Source organism: Sipha flava, unplaced genomic scaffold (assembly GCF_003268045.1).
Source record: "Sipha flava isolate LNK unplaced genomic scaffold, YSA_version1 48_pilon_pilon, whole genome shotgun sequence".
NCBI classification, from domain to species: domain Eukaryota; kingdom Metazoa; phylum Arthropoda; class Insecta; order Hemiptera; family Aphididae; genus Sipha; species Sipha flava.
This window is the reverse complement of record NW_020273306.1, coordinates 383,929-404,203: the sequence shown is the minus strand read 5'-3', so window position 1 is coordinate 404,203 and position 20,275 is coordinate 383,929. Positions and strand designations below refer to the sequence as shown.

General features: G+C 27.9%; 1 protein-coding gene across 2 annotated transcripts in view; it reads right to left on the bottom strand.

The window, feature by feature from the left end:
• Positions 1-7,229, bottom strand: part of LOC112690049 (neurensin-1-like) — a 35,307-nt gene extending 28,078 nt beyond the window's left edge. For both annotated transcript variants that reach the window (XM_025563946.1, XM_025563947.1), the window contains exon 1: positions 7,004-7,229. The gene's annotated coding sequence lies outside the window, so the exon portion shown is untranslated. The remainder of the gene's footprint in view (positions 1-7,003) is intronic.
• Positions 7,230-20,275: the final 13,046 nt, after the last annotated feature.

The following is a 20,275-nucleotide window of genomic DNA, read 5'->3' as shown; positions in this document are numbered from 1 at the left end:
ACGATAATGATAACGGTGACTTACCTGAGTCTTTCAGTCAGGAGCCTTCCGATACTGCCACACATACATTAGCGAAAGCGTTATTGCCACCACCAATTTTTATTAAAGGTGTATTAAATTACTCAAATCTACTCTCCAACCTGATGGAGCTAATCGGTCTAAACAGCTTCGTTTGTAAATCGACATCTGCCCATTTAAAAATACAAGCCAGTAAACCTGATGACTATAGAAAAATTATCCATTTCTTATAAGAAAATAAGGCGTCATTCTATACCCATCAGCTCAATCAGAGAAATCTTACAGAGTGGTCATAAGAAATCTCCACCCCACTACTTCAGTTACAGATATCTCCTCGGCAATTGAGGAGATTGGGTTCTCAGTTAGGCAAATCACAAATATAAAATACCACCAAACAAAAACTGCTCTTCCCATGTTCTTCGTTGATCTTTAGCCTAACCCCTCCAACAAAGACATTTTCAATATCAAGACACTTTTACATACATTAGTCAAAGTGGAGGAACCACACAAACGCCGTAATATTCCGCAATGACTTAATTGCTAAACCTACGGGCACACAAGAGCCTACTGCTCCTACCCCCCATGCTGTGTTAAATGCGGCAAGGACCACCCAACAACAGCATGCAAAAAAAAGCCTGACACTCCTGCCACATGCGCGTTGTGCTGTGGTAATCATCCAGGCAACTATAAAGGCTGCACCGTGCATAAAGAACTTCAAAGCCGTCACCGTCAACCTTCCACCACTACCAAACACAATCAACATTATCAACAACACCAGCCCCCTCCACATTCAGTCCAGCCAAGCAGCTCAACACTCAACCATCCGCTGCCAAATCCACAAGGCAAATCCTACGCAAATGTTACAAGTAATGACACCGTACATAGCACACCAACAAATCCACTTCCTATCATTGAGAACAATACTCTTTCAAATTTTATAAACGAATTTAAGTCCATAATTATTCCCCTTATCTCTCTCCTTACCTCCTTAATATCTAAGCTTCTCGCCATCCAACAAAATCCCTAATTCATATACTTCCAACTCTCTCCTCATCCTCACTAGGAACGCAAACGGGCTCAATAGACATACAAATGAATTACTTGCCGCACTGTAAAATAAAAGAATTGACGTTGCACTAATTTCTGAAACCCATTACACCAACACATCTACTCTTAAATTACCCGGCTATAAATGCTATCACACCTGCCATCCTGACGGCACAGCCCACGCTCGAGCAGCAATATTAGTCAGATCCGCACTCCAATTCTATCCTTTACCTAATTATCAAACATCACATACACAAGCTTGTACCATATCTTTAACACTGAACCATAAACTTATTACATTATCAGCAACGTACTACCTACCACGTCATAACATAACTCCAAATCAATTTAATGACTTTTTAATTATCTCGGATCAAAATTCGTAATAGGAGGAGACTGTCGTATATCCCGATTGGATTGTACATATAGACTCAAACACACCAGTAGAAATAAAGTAACACTTAAGAAAAATTGCAATTCTGTCGTGGTCGAATCACACGACCACTCTCGAAGACTCTTTATTGTTTTTATCTTTTCTCTTATATACATTTAGCTTAACCTAATTACACATATATTGCTTACATGCTAATTTGAACATAGTATAAACAAGTTATTTTACATTTATATTTTTGTATACTATTTTTGTATACTTTGATAGTATATTATGATAACCTACTTCCTATTGAGACATGAATACCCGTTTATTTTAGTTCATTTAATATTTCATTTGACATGAATCTTAATTGCCTAATACTACAAGACATAAATGCTAAGCAAATTCAATGGGGATGCCATACAAACAACCCCCATGGCAACCTTCTACACCGTATCACAACACTCCAGCAATATAAAATACTCTCACCCCCTTCTTCCACATACTGGCCCAACTCGCCCAGAAAAAGACCCGACATACTTGATATTTACATAACGAAAATCTCAAACAGTCTTAACTGTTATATAACAAACTTACATGAACCCTGCTCAGACCACTCACCTGTTCTGCTTACAATTGACACTTTACCCCCTCCCATTAAATCTCTCCTTCCGTCCCTCACGAATGGTCATATGAATTGAGAACGCTTTCAACTTATTCTAGATAAACAAATCAAACTAAAAACTCGACTAAAATCTCCCTCCGATATTGATGATGCAATTAACTCATTTACCACTTCCATCCAAACAACCGCCTGGTCTTCGTCCACTCCAACACCACCAAAATCTGCAAATCAAAACCTCCCTATTTACGTCAGACATCTAATTGCAACCAAGCGTCGAGCCAGAGCCGTCTGGCAAAGGACCCAGTATCTTTCTGACAAACGTCACTATAATAATTTAACACAAAAACTAAAACGCACCCTCTCTGAAATTCGTACAGAGAATTATAATAAACATCTGTCCTCACTCACCACTAAAGACAACTCAATATGGAAAGCTACAAAAAAATAAACCATGAACTCCACTAAAAATATACATCCTTAAAAAACCAGACGGCACCTGGACTATAAGCGACGAAGAAAAGACAGGCATTTTTCGTGAACACCTCTCATCGACTTTTAAACCACATTACTCATTACTCAGCCCCACTAAAGTTGACGAAGTAAATACATTTCTTGACTCTCTTTTGCCTATGACAATGCCACCCAAACATATATTTCCTCGCGAAGTTGAATACCTAATTAATAAATCACAGAAACACAAATCTCCCGGCCACGATTTAATAACATCTAAAGTTGCAATGCATCTCCCAAAAAAGACTTTACTGTTCCTCTCATTTATATACAATTCTATGATAAGGCTCACTTACTTCCCTTTGCTTTGAAAATATTCAATAATAATAATGATCCATAAATCAGGCAAACCCACAGAAATGCCTCAATCGTTCAGACCAATCAGCTTCTTACACTACTTCTCGAAATTGTTCGAAAAACTAATTCTTAAATACCTCCTACCAATCATAGAAGAAAACCTTCCCAATACTCAATTCGGGTTTAGCCACAATCACTCCACAATACACCAGATCCACCGTCTCGTAGATAAGATCTCTTTTTCTCTTGAAGAAAAACTCATATGCACAGGAGAGTTTTTATATGTTGAACAGGCATTCGATGCTACTTAAACCAATATGGGTCTATGGTATATAGCTCAGGGGATCAGCAAAACCCACTAACATCAATAACATACAAACCCATCAATCCATGACCTTAAGACAAATTACTAAAGCACCATATTACGTTTCCAATCGCACACTCCATCACGACATCTCCATACCTTTTGTTACAGACGTGGCTAGAATTCACTATAAAAGATTCCATAACCGCCTTTTAAACCACAGAAACCCACTCATGAACGATATCTCTTCCCTGTCCATCCCTGAAAATCCTCCAAAACGGCTAAAGTGAAAGTGGTGTAGAAACCTACTGAGAAACTAATTTTAATACTCGTGTTTTTTTATCGTAGTACCTCCACTGGGAGGCTTCTACGCTCTGTCATTTTACAATGTTAGTTTACACTGTTTATTTTTAATTATTTTTATTATTTTTATTATTTTTTTTTTTTACTTTACTCTCTTATATAATGTCCTCAATTGTTCTTTTTATTCACTTTGAACAGATTGAATAAAAAATGTATAAACAAAAAAAAAAAATAGTTTAGTAGTTCATTGCTCCTATAAGAAAAACATAATTTTATGAAAAATTTAAAACAAATTAATTTAAAAAATAAATATTACTTAATTCATGTACTGACTATTATTTAAACAGCTGCAAACTCCGAGTAAAATGACAAACGTAAATTCATATGACATAGTGATTTCATCTATTATAAATACATTAAAAATAAAACGCATGTATACAGCTTAATTTTTATAGGTTATACTTGTAGTATGTCATATTAGAGATGACCCGAAGTCTTAATAAAATTGATTAATAACTGCTTTTGAATCGAATATAAAATAATATCTAATAATTACTATGTTATCTTTGTTTGATAAATTAATAAAATATTTTTTTATAACTTAAAAATTAGTTCAAAAATATCCGAAAGAAGTATTTAGCAAAATATTTTAATAATGAATACTGAGTAATTAATAATATATATATATAGCATATTCACTTGGTGAAAAATGAATCAGTAATAAATTCATATTCTCATAAATAATAAATTAAATAAAATAATAACCGAATTTACTATATATTATTACCAACATATAAACATATTTTCAATTATTTTCGTTAAATTCTATAAGGGAATCGTTTATTTAGATAACATTTAACATTACACTTTATTGTTGATATAAAATAAAAATAATTAGTGATTATTTTTCAATGACTATAATTATAATACACGACATTTTTTCATCATAACCGTTAAAAAAGAGATTTTATTTAAATATTATATAAATCCAATTGTATAACTTTAAGACAGTATATATTTTTTTAGGAATTTTAAATTTAAAGATTGTTCATATGAAATTATGTATTTATCTCATTCATTAAATATATTTAAATAATTGTAAAAATTGCATTTTTCCCTACAAATAAATAATTATATACTTTGTTGATTTTTCTTATAAATATCAATAGATTTGGACTAATGAGAAATATTGTTAAAAAGTTTATTTTATAGATTATATTAAGTTCTACAATTAAAATCTAATATAGTTGTATGTAAATGTATGCTATATTTTTTAATAAAACTTAACTAACAGCAAAAATTACATTTTTACGTAAATTACTTTTTTCATGGTGATAGAAAAATAAGGAATCCTATATTAGCTTTTTTTCAGTAATAACTATATGGATTATTCAATCTTATTCTGTAAGACGTATATTCACAATTTTATTTTTATTAATTGAAATTTTAAGATTACATTTTTAATATGAACTTATTAAAATTTGTTATCATTATATTTTCATATTAATTTATTGTAGTTCTACTTCATCGTTTTAATAATTTTCAGATACCTATTAATTTAAAAGCTATTAAGAAATTCAAAATATAATGTACAATATAGAACAACTAAATTCAATTTCTTTATAATAACTATAATACATAAATTAGCTAAGCTAATATTTAAGCTTAAGTATTCCAATAACTATGAAAAAGGAAGTGAGTAGGGATTGTAGTCAGTATAGACATAAAATATAGAAAATATACTGTTGTAAAATAAATGCTTTCTCGCTTTCTTAAAAATTCTAAAATTTAAACTGTACAAAGTCCACAATTTATACAAATTAAAAATCGATTATTTATCGTATTTCTTCAGTAACTAAAATAATCTTATTTTATGATAAAAACCATGATACCAATCATACCTAGATTCTAGAGCATCTGAATAAATATATATAAATAAAATATGTAAGGCTAAATAAATAAAACCATAAATCAGGTTATAAAGCAAACAATAAAATATCAAGTAGTACCCAACTAATGAAACATGTAAGACGTTAGGGACATTTATTACTAATATGTCTTTAATATACCTAAACATCAAGACAGAGTTAATCTCCAAAATGAATTACTATTGCAGCATCGTACTTGTCTAAATACCGAGTTCATAATTTTAAATAAAAATAGAAGTGGGTATACAAATCTTAAAAAAAACGTGATATTTAATTATCAAAACTGAAATTATTCTTAAAATAATTTTAATATGATTTTCATGTTTATAATTCAGAATATATTATTATGAAGGGACATTTCCTTGTCAACATTCATGATTAAAACGCCATGTTTAGTGATATATTGTTACCTAGGTTACCCAAATAGGTCATAATGGTATTATTGTACGTATATTAATTATAACACATTATATCTAATTTATACGTAGAAAATAATATATATGTGAGATACTAAATCCTCACAAAATACGTATTTTAAGAACAGGATGATTATATTTATAGAATAGAAACTAACATATCGGCCAATAAAATTAGATTTTCAAACATATACATGACTAAATTACAAAATTTGACAGTTTGTATTAATTATTTATAAAATCAAACCAAAACAACCGCAAACAATACGACGGTTTAAAGTTTAAAGTTCAGTGGTTCCCAAACTTTTTTTCCCGCGGTGCTTATTTTTGGACTCAATTTAGCCACGGTGCCCTGCTGTGAATAACAAGAAAGACAGGACAAAAAATACTCATTGATAACTAATTTTATTAATTTTATTACAATTTAACTTAATTATAAATTAAAGAATTTTTAAACTAAAAAAATAAAAATCATGTTATTATTATTATTATTATTATTACATAAAAATATTATACGGTTAAAATGAGAATGTCCGAGTGTACAATAGAAAATATTTCATTATGTGCTATAAAGTTTTTACGAAAACAATAAGGAAAAACAATTCTAAAAATTTTAAACTAATTGTTATGAACCGTAAACCATGGTGCCCTTAGAAAGTGTTCACGGCGCACAGCTTGGGAACCGGTGGTTTAAACAAACTTTGTTTGTATATATTATGTATATATACACACTGAATCGAATAACGAAATATGTAAAAATAACGTGTGAACATCGGATAATGTAATTCCAATAAAATGTTTTGTTTACTCTTAATATGTCATCCACTCGCATATATGAATCACGCAGTTCGTTAAATTTTTATAGAAAAATTGTTATTATTCAGTTTATTGACCCCGTTTCATTATCATAACAATAGAAGATAAGAAAATACTAATGAAATAGATTCGCTTATATTTTATTATTATATTTGTAGACCGTTTCAATCGCACGCAATACTTAACTGTGATAATCGGCTCACGTGGTAGGACGTAATTCATTTTTAACGTAACATGTTTTACCATAATATTATATAAACGTGCGCGGATTAATTATAAGTGTATTGTAAGTCAGTTTAAGGTTTATGTGTGCGAAAAATAAAAAAATAAATTAATAAATAAAGGATTTATAGTGTCGGTACTTACCGGTGACGAGAGTTTTCTGCTTCGACGTATGTACCGTTGTTTCCGACGTGATAATATAAGATCACTAATAGTGAAAAATAATAATGATAACAATAACGACAACGGCGGCGGATCGACCCTCGCACGCACGGGGTAGCTATCGGCGTGCTGATTACACGGCGTTTGGCGAATTAATGAGAATTGCGCGCGCCGCACGTCTCTGCCGCTACAGCTTTAGATTCGCACACGCGCGCACCCACCCGCGCGCACACGCGTACACACGCACACACGTGTACAAATATGTACAGGGTGATTTTTTAACGTTAAGCATTGTCACGGTCTAGATTTATCATCGTTTTCAAAAACATTAGGCGTTATTCAATCTGAAGTCGTGGTTGCACCTTGTACGCAAGGGTAAATTATGATTGTTACTATTTTCCTATTGTGTTACATTTTCAAGTTAGTTAGTAAGTAGTTAGTAAGTCAGCACGTTTCTAACCACAACGTACCCCAATAGATTTCTGGTACAACATATTTTCAATGATGATTTCAATGTGCAAAAATCGATCGCATCAAACTGATAGTAAATTATTTATGTGTACTTATTAAGCTCAAACGGGTGGTGGTCAACGTTTTATAGTCGGTGCACCACTAGACACTCGTTTAAACTTTGATAGATATTTTCGGTAAAAACGCTCTGTTTCGGAGTGGGTATAAAATGTAAATCTCAATATAAAAAACCGTTTGAAGAAAATAAAAACTTGAAAATCATGTCGACGTGGAATAATTTATTCAAAAATCAAAGAAATGAGAAATAAATCACCCTATATTTACCATATACACGTATATGCACTCAACTGGCGTATGTCGCTACCGTTATCCACGCTGCGTCTCAGTGTCGCCCCATAGACGGAAAATCTCGGCTACGTTTTCCACAAGACTTTGTATTGTACAATGTATTATGTACAATGTGATCTTTTACGCTCAGGCACCACCTCGAATAGTATCGGATAGATCGCTATAATTTAGCACATTATTGTTCACCGCCCTAAGCCGTATAAAATAGGATAAAATCACAAAAATAATAAACTTAGTTTTTATTATTTTTATTCCTCCCAAATACACTTCGCCGACATCGTTGCCGCCACCTCTTATAACAAATATACAGTTATCGACTTATATACTTCAGTTATACGTCGGTCGATCGATAAATCGAAACCGCACAGTCAACCGTATGTGCCCGATAATAATACGCATAACGAATTTAAACACATTATAGGTACTATTTTTTGACATTCTTAATAAACATGTAGACAACGAATCTGTATGTGATGTTGTACGACACGATACAACACATTCCAATAGTGAACTCGAATGCTCGTAAAAAATAAAATTTTGTTATTGTTCAGTAAATATAGGAAATATTACGCAAAGAAAAACTTTTATGCTTATAATAACATAAAAACTGTTTTGTTTTAACTTATAACTTTATAAAATACATTGATTTATCTTAACCATTTTGAAATTGCAGTCGATATAACCCAACATAAATATAAAATTATATTACATATAAGGAACAAAGAACATATAGTATTGGAAAATAGTAAGAAAAGTATATGTGAATACGATTTCCAATGATAGCGAGTAAATTAAAATATAAAATCTATATTTTTCCTTAAATTGTGACGCAATTAACATGTCCACTGAACTAATATAAATGTCGTTGCGCCTTTGAGTTTGTATATTATAATAAAAAGGGATGCAATTTTAGTTTAAAAATGTCCCACTACATTGAATTATAAAGCTAAAAAGTTCTGGTATAGTTAGGATAGTAGGAATGTGCTTGAATAATAAAGTAATTAACGTCTTGCACTGTTGTATCATTTCAGACGCATAAGTAGTTAAATTAAATAAAAATAAAATACTAAAATTATAAATTTCTTATACAATATACTAATTAATTTAAATTATATATAAATAATAAATATGTTATGCTGTATTATACTATATTACATACAAAATATGTATGCATAATATCCAGTTGATTATTTATAGCTTTAATATCGTCTCTTTTTTTTAATTAAACTTTTGTACATACATGGTAAGCATCAGACAAATCATTATATAAACTATACCACCAAATACCAAGAAAAAAATTAAATTTTATTACTTAGTACGTTTAATTATTGTATACAATTTTAATTTAATATTTAACGTATAGGATTACCACTTTACGATTAACCAAAAGAAATGCTGAGTGATATTTTTCATTATTTTACGTCCCGATTGTACATTAATTAAATATTTTAATGTCTCGTTTGGGAAATCCATTCACCTAGCCAGAACATACAGACCACAGAAATTACTTCTTTCTTCTATTTTATTTGTAATTTGTGCATACTATACATTGTTTTATTCAAACAACGAAGTTATATCAATCAATACTCGGGCATCCACTCATCTTCAGTATTTAAATTTTCAAATACCATATTAAAATAAAAGGTACCTACCATAAAGAATATAATAATTTAGTATATTTAAAAAAATATAAATTATGTATAGGAATTAATAATTTTAAAATGTTTTGTTCAATATAGCTTTATAGCCTTTATATGTAACGATTAAATATTGAGTAAAACAAAAAAATAAGATAATAATATTTTAACCATATTTATTCATTTACAAAATATAAAATAAATTATATTTATTATTATATGTTAAGTATAATATTGATTATTGCTTATACTTTGATATTATAATTTTAAAAAACAATACTGCAGCCTATCCCATTTAGATAGGATTTATGATTACATCAGACACAACTAATTTAATTTAATTTTTCATTTAAATATATACACCGAAGTCCAGTTTCTTCTAAATTTATAAAAATAAAGGTAAAATAATATTAATTAAAAATCAAATCATCCATAAATAATATATAATAATATATTACTAATAAATAATACCAGTACACATTTTAAAAACCCAATATTAAATATCAATCTTATATATTGTTATTTTTATAAATATGCATTTCAAATTAAGTAATGTAGTAATATAATGTAATATTATATTAAAAAACAAAAAAACAAATGTTGTAAAGAAGTTTTTAAGCTGACATTTTTAGTCTCTTGATTCTCGACTCATGAGTAAAATATACATAATGTAAATATAGTGTATAAACACTAAAAATTAATTTAAGTTAAGATAGTTTTTATGGTACTATCTATACATCGTTCTTTCTGACCGTATTCTCTAATTTATTGTGTTTACCGAAGGAGTAGTGACAACATTTCAGGAGAGGAAATTTGAAAAATCTGAAAACCTTTTTTCCGATTGTTTACATTTACATATTGTTTTTGAAGTCTTAAATAATAGCATTGATTATAGATACTAGTATTTATAATCAATTTTAATAGTTACGACTACAAAATATTTAAATAGTAAACACTTTATATCACCAATTCAAACTCTGAAGTCAGTATACCATTATACGTGGTATGAATTACTATTTTTTTCCAAGTATGTACAATTAACACCGTCCAAACGCCACATTTCTCCTACAAATGAATTAATTTATACTCCATATAAATACATCTATTGTAAGCTAGTTAACTTCCTAGGACGCTTCCTGGGACAATTTACGTATAGAATGATAAACAGTGATAAATATTTATTTATAAATTAATAAAAATAAGTGCTTTCCGGTAGTATATATCAAGTGTAAAAATGAGGGTTCCTATAATCTACAACGGAAACAATCAAGGATACATTTGAAATAATTTAAGTCTTATCCTTGCATACATAATTAGTAAAACTAGTAGTATATAATATATAGCAATACACAATTATTTTAAAAATTGTTATTATTTTTTGTTCATTCTAATTATCTTTATAAGTAATTTACTAATTTTTATACTTCTATATAATACAAATATTTAATAAAAGATTAATTCAATAATAAAAAAAACATGTTCACAGCAATATTTAAAAGAAAATACAAAGACTTTGAATTATATGAAGTAACTTCATACTTTGAATTGATACTGGTAATAAAAGAGTTAAAAATACTTGATTAAAAAAAAATAAAATAAAAATATAAAAATATAAAAATATAGAATAAAAATTTTTTTAAATTAAATTATTAATTTTTTTTTTTTAATAAAAATATAGAGTTAAAAATACTTGATAACTTCTATCAATTACAACTTATCAAACACATTAGCTCAAAAACTTAACCTCCAATCACTCTCGTAAAAACCATTCATTAATGATATTTTCTTTCTATAAAAATTATAAAATTGATTTTTCGGATCAATAAATTAAAGTTTCTTTAAATATACCTCACCATAGTTCCAGATTCACCAACATATTTTATGTACAGCAAAACAAACAACATAATAGTTCTCATTCCCACTTAATATACTCGTGGTTTTAATATATATTAATTCATTAAACATTTTTTATTTTATCTACAAGCAATATAAAATGAAGTTCTAATATAGATGCTACATTTATGTAGAGTATAAAACACAATTTATGTACTAGATGCTTTAATTATTAATACAATTAATTTATGTCAATCACTTTGTTTAATTTTTATTTAAAGTCATTCTCACATGTTTCCACTACTTGTACATTTGTATTACTTTTAAATTTCTATGATCTTTGCTCCACAAAGCGTAATTACTTACAAAAATAAAAAAACAAGTACACTTCATATATTACAAATATAAAGTAGGTTTATGTTAAATTCTGTGTTAAATTTCCTTTAAATACCGTGTAAAGTATAATACATTTAGAATTTAATTAAACTTTATCGACATATCACATACGTGTAAAGACTAAATTGTTCATAGTAATTAATTTTCTCATTAATATTTAACCGAAATATTGTATAAAAAACGTATTACTAATTCAACATCTCAAAGAAACGTAAACATTACGTTTTGTCATCTCAAAATTACGTTAAAACTACAATCTTAGATTACTGTAAATTATACTTTACATTTACAGGTACACACAATCTTTAAATTGTAATTGTCGCAAGAAATATAATAATAATACCTTCATACATTAAATGCAATTTCAAAATCTCAAGCAAGTAAATACTTAATATTGGAAATAAACATTTTAATTTTCTCACATAGATATTCCCCAATCCCGTAAACTATAAATTTAACTGTTGGTTATAAATCTATTTAAGTATATAAATCAGTTGTATGGCATTAATTAAAAACAGTAGTTTCTGGAAATCATGATTATTTTAAAGTGTAACTTTTGAAGCATCGTTAGAAGTTTTGTGCAATAGTTAAACTTATCTAGATACTCCATCTAAATAACAACTTCATATATTAATCTTACCATGATAAAAACAAAAATTTGTACCTAATTTTCATTTAGATAAAAATATGGCCATCTAAATAAATACATTTAGATTATTTACAAAGAGTGTAGGCTGCACTCAAAATCGATATACGATGTATGTACTCGTATCCGATTATAGTTTATAGCATAAGACAAGATAATTAAATGAATTCACAACATTGAAATATTTGAATTAAAAAAAAAAAATTGAATTATTAAACCAATATCCTATAATCAAAAAAATATTTTTAAAGTACAATACAATCCTTTCTTCATTAGCACCTGTAGAAAGGTTGTTTAGTGGTGCTGTTCAAGTTTTAATATTGAGAAAAAATCGTCTTGGTGATTAAACTTTTAAAAATGTTCTGTGTTGTAGGTGTATAACTTAAAAGTACTTATTATTTTTATGTTGAAGTAACATTCACTGTAATTAGTTATTTTTTTTGTTAATAACTAATTAATTTTGTTAAAAATAAATCTAACTTCTGTTTTTTATAATATATACTGTTATGAAAACTTATGTTTAAACTTTTTAATTATTGTATTGTACCATGTATTATTGTCTTCAATCATTCGTGGTCTCATGTCAATAACGATACAATGTCGCATGTGATTAATAATTAAAATATGCTTTTATGAATAAAAAATAAATAAACATTACAGTCCGGTAAACCACTAGAAATAATTTGTTCAGTGTTATTAAACCATTCAATTTCAAAACTTGATCGATTTTAGAATTTTTTTATAAAATATGTCATATTATTGAAACCAATCTTTCCAAAAAATGTTGTATTTCTTTCAGACTTTAAAATATTTACAGTATTTATAGTATGAGTTGATTAGTTATCAGTTAAATTAGTTAATACTTATCTAAGGTGGTAATAAAATTGAATTACCTTTATATTGATTAAAATTTTCTTAAAAAAAAAAAAAAAAAAAAAACTGTGTTTTTAATTTTTAGTTTTAATTTTTGTTATTAAGTATATATAAAATGTAAAAAATGTATATAATTTTTATTTATCTATATCTAGATAGATTAATTTTTTGCTCAAGCTATCTTTATCTAGATCGTTTTAATTTAATTTATCTTATCTTTATCTAAATAATTTTTTTATTTGAGCACAACACTGATACTTGTGCACACAACGGGTCATATATTTATAATAAAAAACAAACAATCGATCATATTTTTAAGGCCTGATCTATATTACAATATATAACATATTCAGTTTGAAATAGAGAGTTCTTGATAAATACCTACGGGTTATGAAAAAGCTGTAAAGAGGGCAAATAAATTGGAATGTCAGAATATGAATGACGACAACGGGTATAAAACGATATTGCAGGCGCATTAATCTCATACACTTTAAAACATTCCAAAAATTCTAGAAATTTTATTGAGTACATTTCATGGGTTTTATTTTTAATATATATACTCCAAAAAAAACTCATACTAAAAATAATTTACCATAAAATTAAATATATATGTACCTACATAATATCTATGGTACACCTATACAGTTATATACACTATACAGTATAAGTTATACCTATTTTAGTTTATTTTCAACAAAATTTATTCCATTGTTCTGTTTCTTAAGACGAAAAAAATTAATTAAATTACTTATATTGTAAAGCATTAAAATATATTGAGTACAAAATATAATATTTTAAATGTGCGTACTACTTTTCTACGTACCTATCTCAACTTGACACATTTAATAATGAAAATATTTTATGTAATTCAAGTACAAACCAAACGTTTGAATGATTAAAATATTAATACAGTTATACAGTATGTAACATATTTTGTTACTATTGGATATTTACAAATGTATAACTAAATAATTTTATATATTTTATAAAATTAACTATAAACCATTTTTAGCATACTGATAACATATTTTATTTAAATGTATTTTTATGCATTCACTCAATAAATTACTGTAATATTATTACATTGCCTAAATGCTTAAAAAATGTCATACTATCCGTTCACATAATACAATAATATTATTTAAATTCTCTTATATCGGTATTATCCATCCACAAACAAAATACAGTTACCTATAATACACATCTTATACATTATATATAAAAACGGAATAACTTTACTTTCGTATTCGTTTCGGGTCAAGTCGTCATCATGACCATAGGCGCAAATAAGGAATTTCAATGGCAACGGGCATCAGCCTTACTATTTTTAACCAAAAACTATAAGTTGAGGTTTTGTTCCTTTACCTTTAAATGATCCAAAATAATCGTTAAATTATTATTATAAGTTATAATCACTAACAGTTGTAATGTTGCAAGATAAAAGCTTAATTAAATTTAAAAAATCTCATTCATATAAAATAATAAATGTATACGATATTAAACTATAATAAATCCGGGGTGCTGAATTCGCATTAGGGAGAATAGCTTAAGCCCCCCCCATCCCCATCTTATTTGCGCCTGTGATCATGATGACCACGGATTATCGAACTCTTATAAATAAATGGTACGAAATTCTATTACGTTTTCTCCCAAATAAACAAAAATATAATTATAATTTTTTTTCTATAGAAATAGGAAATAGAAAAAGGAATGTCATATTGAATACTTGTATCATAAAAATACATCATATTTTTTTATTAATAGTAACTTTATAAATATTTAGCGTAGTATTTTATAAAAGTTTGTTTTGTTGTTATAAAAATATTTAGTTAAGATACCAGTTATCAAATGAATAAAAAAATTTATTTATTTTAAAATAAAATTTTATTTTTTTCTTTAAGCACTTTTTAGAGAAGTAAATTTGTAACAAAAAAATAGCTTAATAATTTTATGGTCACATATATAACATCAGACATTGCATGAGAAAGATATTATTTGACAAGATTCGATTTTATGTTGAAATTTGAATAATGTTTGAACTCGATTATTCCAAAATACATAATGATGCTTGTTACTATTAGTTTATTAAGCTAGGTCGCTTGGGGATTGTGCGCAACTGAGTATGATTTAAGAGTATTCGCACATTCTATAGATCAAGCACCACAGTCTACATTCCTGTAATGTTTTAGTAAATTAATTACGTCTAAAGAGACGGTTAATATGAACCTTTTAAGTATTACATTATAATGTATCACAAGTTTACACAAACAATGTATAATACGGAAAACTATTTACAGTTATAAAATATATAGGTAATATTATTACCTATAATTGAACCGTATTATTTCGAATAACATATTTATGTATTTTTTTTTTGAGTATATAGTAATTAACTTCTAAACAAAATTTCATAGTATATAGTATATTTATTTAATACAAATTTTAAAATATTTACTTTGTCTGTTAAACAATGAAAAATCATATTGATACAAATACATAATTTTATATAATCTTTTTAATATATAACTAAGGTTAACGACATCTAAAATCTATGTTATACTTACTAAATACATATATGACATATCCTACTACATAATATAAGATAAGATATATTATTATTATTATTATTATTATTATTATTATTATTATTATAACATATTATGTCTTATATTTTATTTAATTGAAATTAAATCAATATTGAAGTTTAAGACATTTAATTAATTATTAAATGATTAACTTACTTATAACTATTATTTATTTCGCTCCAATTTATTTTAGTATATGACTAAATAACATTCAATAACAAAAGTTGGTTTTGTCATAATTTTACTATTTATTATTTGTATTTTTATATCTACACGATTTCGATGAGGAAACTCCAATTATCAAAATTATAGAAATTTCTGGTAGTAAATTTTGTCTAGTATTAATACTAAAGGACAATCACTACCATTTTAATAAATAAATACATTATTTTTTTGTCAACAAATATTAAGTATTGAGACTTGAAATATTTACTAGAAACTTATATTAACATTACATACATATTATAATCATATAATATATATATAACTATTAATATTAAATTAATTAAATTCAAGTATAAAGGCCTATATTTATAAGCAATTAATTTCTTCGTAAAAAATTATTTAAACTTAAACAATCTGATGATAAAAAAATTAGGTACTTATCCTTATTTAATAACTATTTTTATAGAAATAGAGCCTGATTCATCTGTCCTCCTTCACTCAGAATCGTTTATTTTAAACCAATGCTATTTTGATTTAAAATTTATAAAAACAATGTTTTCACTTATATCAGTCACCCGTTCTTGTATTTCTCACCTGATTTCTTACCTCGCTCTTTTAAATAAATCGCAAAAGCGTCATCAAGATATTTTTTACAACACTCCTAAGATTCTCATCATACATTTATTGAATCTATACATCTATAATTATAGTTATTTTAACATTGATGATAAATTAATTTAATTCTTCGATATCGTCAAATGTATCAATTAGATATATTATATATCGTAGATGTATTAGTCTCGTAAACTGCTTCGCTAAATGCAATTTAAAACATTCCTCTAAAATTAAACTACAAATAACTATATTAGACTAGAAAAAAATTCAAATGATTTTATAAAAGCAATCGATTTATCTTCTTGTCTAAAAGAAAATATCACAACGGAACGTTGCATTTTTTTTCTCTTGATTTGAAGTTTTCAATAACCGGTCGTTTAATACACGCAAACGGTTACCAATACCACAGATATACGGTTGCATCCAAAAACCACACACATTTGATTTTAATCCCAAAAAAGTTGGTAGACAAAAACTGCACACTTTATGGATTACCAGGTAAGTATATCGTACAGCCAAATTCCGCACACTTATAGTGGATAAAAACCTCACTATATAATGTATTAATAATAATGTATTTTGTATAAACGAATGTTGTATATATAATTTTAAAGTTAATTGTTACTTTTAAAAGCTTATTTTATAGCACGTTGATGTGCTCGAAAAATAACCAGTACATTAGTCGACCGAAACGCGTGGTATAACTTCAAGTTTATATACATATATATATATATATATATATTATAAAAAAAGTGTTTTTATGAATGGATTTTAAAACTATTGATAGTAATAAAGGTTGTGAGACTGGATGGTCTTAAAAGCCCAATAAAACCTAAGAAAAAGAAGAAGAAGATAGTTATAAAGGAGACAATTTTTATTTTTTTTTATTTATATGAAATATGGTTATATGAAGTATGGTTTATACATTATAGGTATATTATATAATCTATAAACTTTGTATATTGAAGATAATGGAAAATTAAAATACACTATTTATTATTATTATACTATTTACTATTAAATCGTTGAGTAAGTAGACATTTCAATGGTTTAGGGGTCCGGACCCAAAAACGCCCCCCTTGGGTACGCTCTTGATAAACACCACTATCATTGGTTTTAAAATTACATAACACATACTTTATAATATATAATTGGTCGTTACCAGGAAAGAAGAAAAATAATATACGTAGGAAGTACTTAATTTCACGCCATTACATTTTCTCCCGAAGTATAGTGAATAGAATGTATAATATAAAACTTTACATTGTTCGGTGATTTAGGTACATGTATAGTGCATTTATCATAAAAAAGAATTTTAATAAACCCAGTATCAAGCAACTGTAAGAACCTAGAGGTATACATCAGACGGAACCAATGGGTATATTTAGTATTATGTTATGTACGAGTGTTAGGGTCAAAGTGTTATTTGAAAATAAATCATGACCACACTTTCAATACAACCAAACCTGTCTTCTCAGTAGCATGTATTAAATAATAGTAAGTATAATACAAATATTATATTTCTTTCTCATTACTTAAGGATAAAATGTACATTAATTATGAACTGCGTTAATAGAATAATAATAGAATAAAAAAATATACATAAATATAAATCCCCCCAGGGGGACACCTAGTGTTACAGGTATGACGAATCTGGGGCCCCGAGCTCCTCTTTTCCCAAGGTATGGATAGTTGATCGTAAGGCTAACAATCCTACATCGTAAAAAAAAACTTTGTTAAGAAACCACAAAATAAGCCTCGGAATTGGATAAATGGAAACGACTGGAACTTGAAAATAGATTAAAAACGAGTACATGAAATATTAGGACATTAAACAAACCGAGAGCGTTACAGTACTTACTGGACGCTATTAAAAAATATAATACAAACATACTAGCGCTACAAGAAATTAGATGGCCAAATGATGTAAGTATGAAAAAAGAAGACAAAACAATATTCTATAGCGGAAGAAAGGATGGGAGACATGAATATGGTGTGGGATTTATAGTGAGTGACGATACATTACCACAAGTACATTACCACGACAGTGAATAACAGGTTATGCTATATTCGAATCGCGGGTCGCATTTTCGATGTTATTATTATAAATGCATATACGCCAACTGAAGAGAAAGAAAAAAATGTTAAAAATAAACTCTACGATGATTTAGAGAATATACTTGACACAACAACGAACAGCTGTATCAAAATACTAATAGGTGATTTTAATGCAAAAATAGGGAAGGATGAAATGTACAGATCTATGATTGGACCGAATAGCTTACACGACATAAGTGACGATAATGGAATCAGGTTGATCAACCTGTGTTTAGCAAAAGGATTTACCCTTATTAGTACATACTTCCCAAGGAAGGACATACATAAACAAACTTGGATAGCACCTCATGGAATAACTAGAAACCAGATCGACCACATAATGATAAAGAATAAACATAAAGGGTATATAAAAAGTGTCAGGAGCTACAGAGGGGCAGACGCCGACTCGGACCACTACATTGTAATTACAAAACTTAAAATTAGATTATTCGATAGATGGAAAAAGGTTAAAACATAAGGAATCTGTAAAATACTGTATAGAAAAACTGTCAGACAGGGGTGTATGAAAATAATACATGTGTAAAACACTGCAAGAACTACAAAAGATTAACAAAAATATAGAGGAAGGTGAAAATTTTGAACGGATATGAGACAGAATCAAAACAGTAGTAGTCAATAGCGCTAATAATTGTTTAGGAATAAAAGAAAAAGAAAGGAATAGTTTAATGATAGATGTAAGGAGGCAATAGAGAGAAGAAATCACGCACGACAAAAAGCTATCAAGGACCCGAGTGTCATAAACATAAAAAGGTATAAGAACACTAAAAGAGAAACCAATAAAGTACTAAGATGTGAAAAAAGACTGGCAGAAAAAAGAAAGATTGAGGAAATTGAAGAAAACAAAAATAACCCCAGAAGATTCTTCAACAATACTGCCAACATTAAACGGGGATATAAACCACAAACTAGGATTTTAAGGAATGATTTAGGTGAGCAACAAAAGAGGAGTCAGTAGTAGAAGAATTTAAAAAACATTTTGAATTTTTTCTAAATAAAACAGCACCAACACCAATACACGAAGAAACGGATATACAATATAGTACAGCAGAACCATGTATTGAACCCCCAATGAAACGGGAAATCTATAACATCATAGGAACACTAAAGAAAAAAAAATCACCTAGAGAAAGTAACATAGTAGCGGAATTACTAAAAAATGGAGGAGAAACGATTAAAAGTGGAATTTGGAAAATGATTAAGGTAATTTGGGAAAGCGAAGAAATGCCAGGAGAGTGGAACCCGACAATATTATGCCCAATATTTAAAAAAGGAGACACACTAGACTCAACAAATTGCAGAGGAATTTCCTTATTGGATACTTGTTATAAAATATTGTCGACGCTACTTTTGAAAAATATAGCGCTGTATACAGAAGACATCATGGGAAGGTACCAATGTGGCTTTGTAAAGGGGAAATCCATCGTCGACCACATATTCACCTTAAGGATAGAGAAATACTATGAGTTCGATAAGGACCTATATATGGTATTTGTGGATTACAAACAAGCTTATGACAGTGTAAATAAGAAAGAACTATGAAAAGCAATGATACTTTTTGGAATCCCAC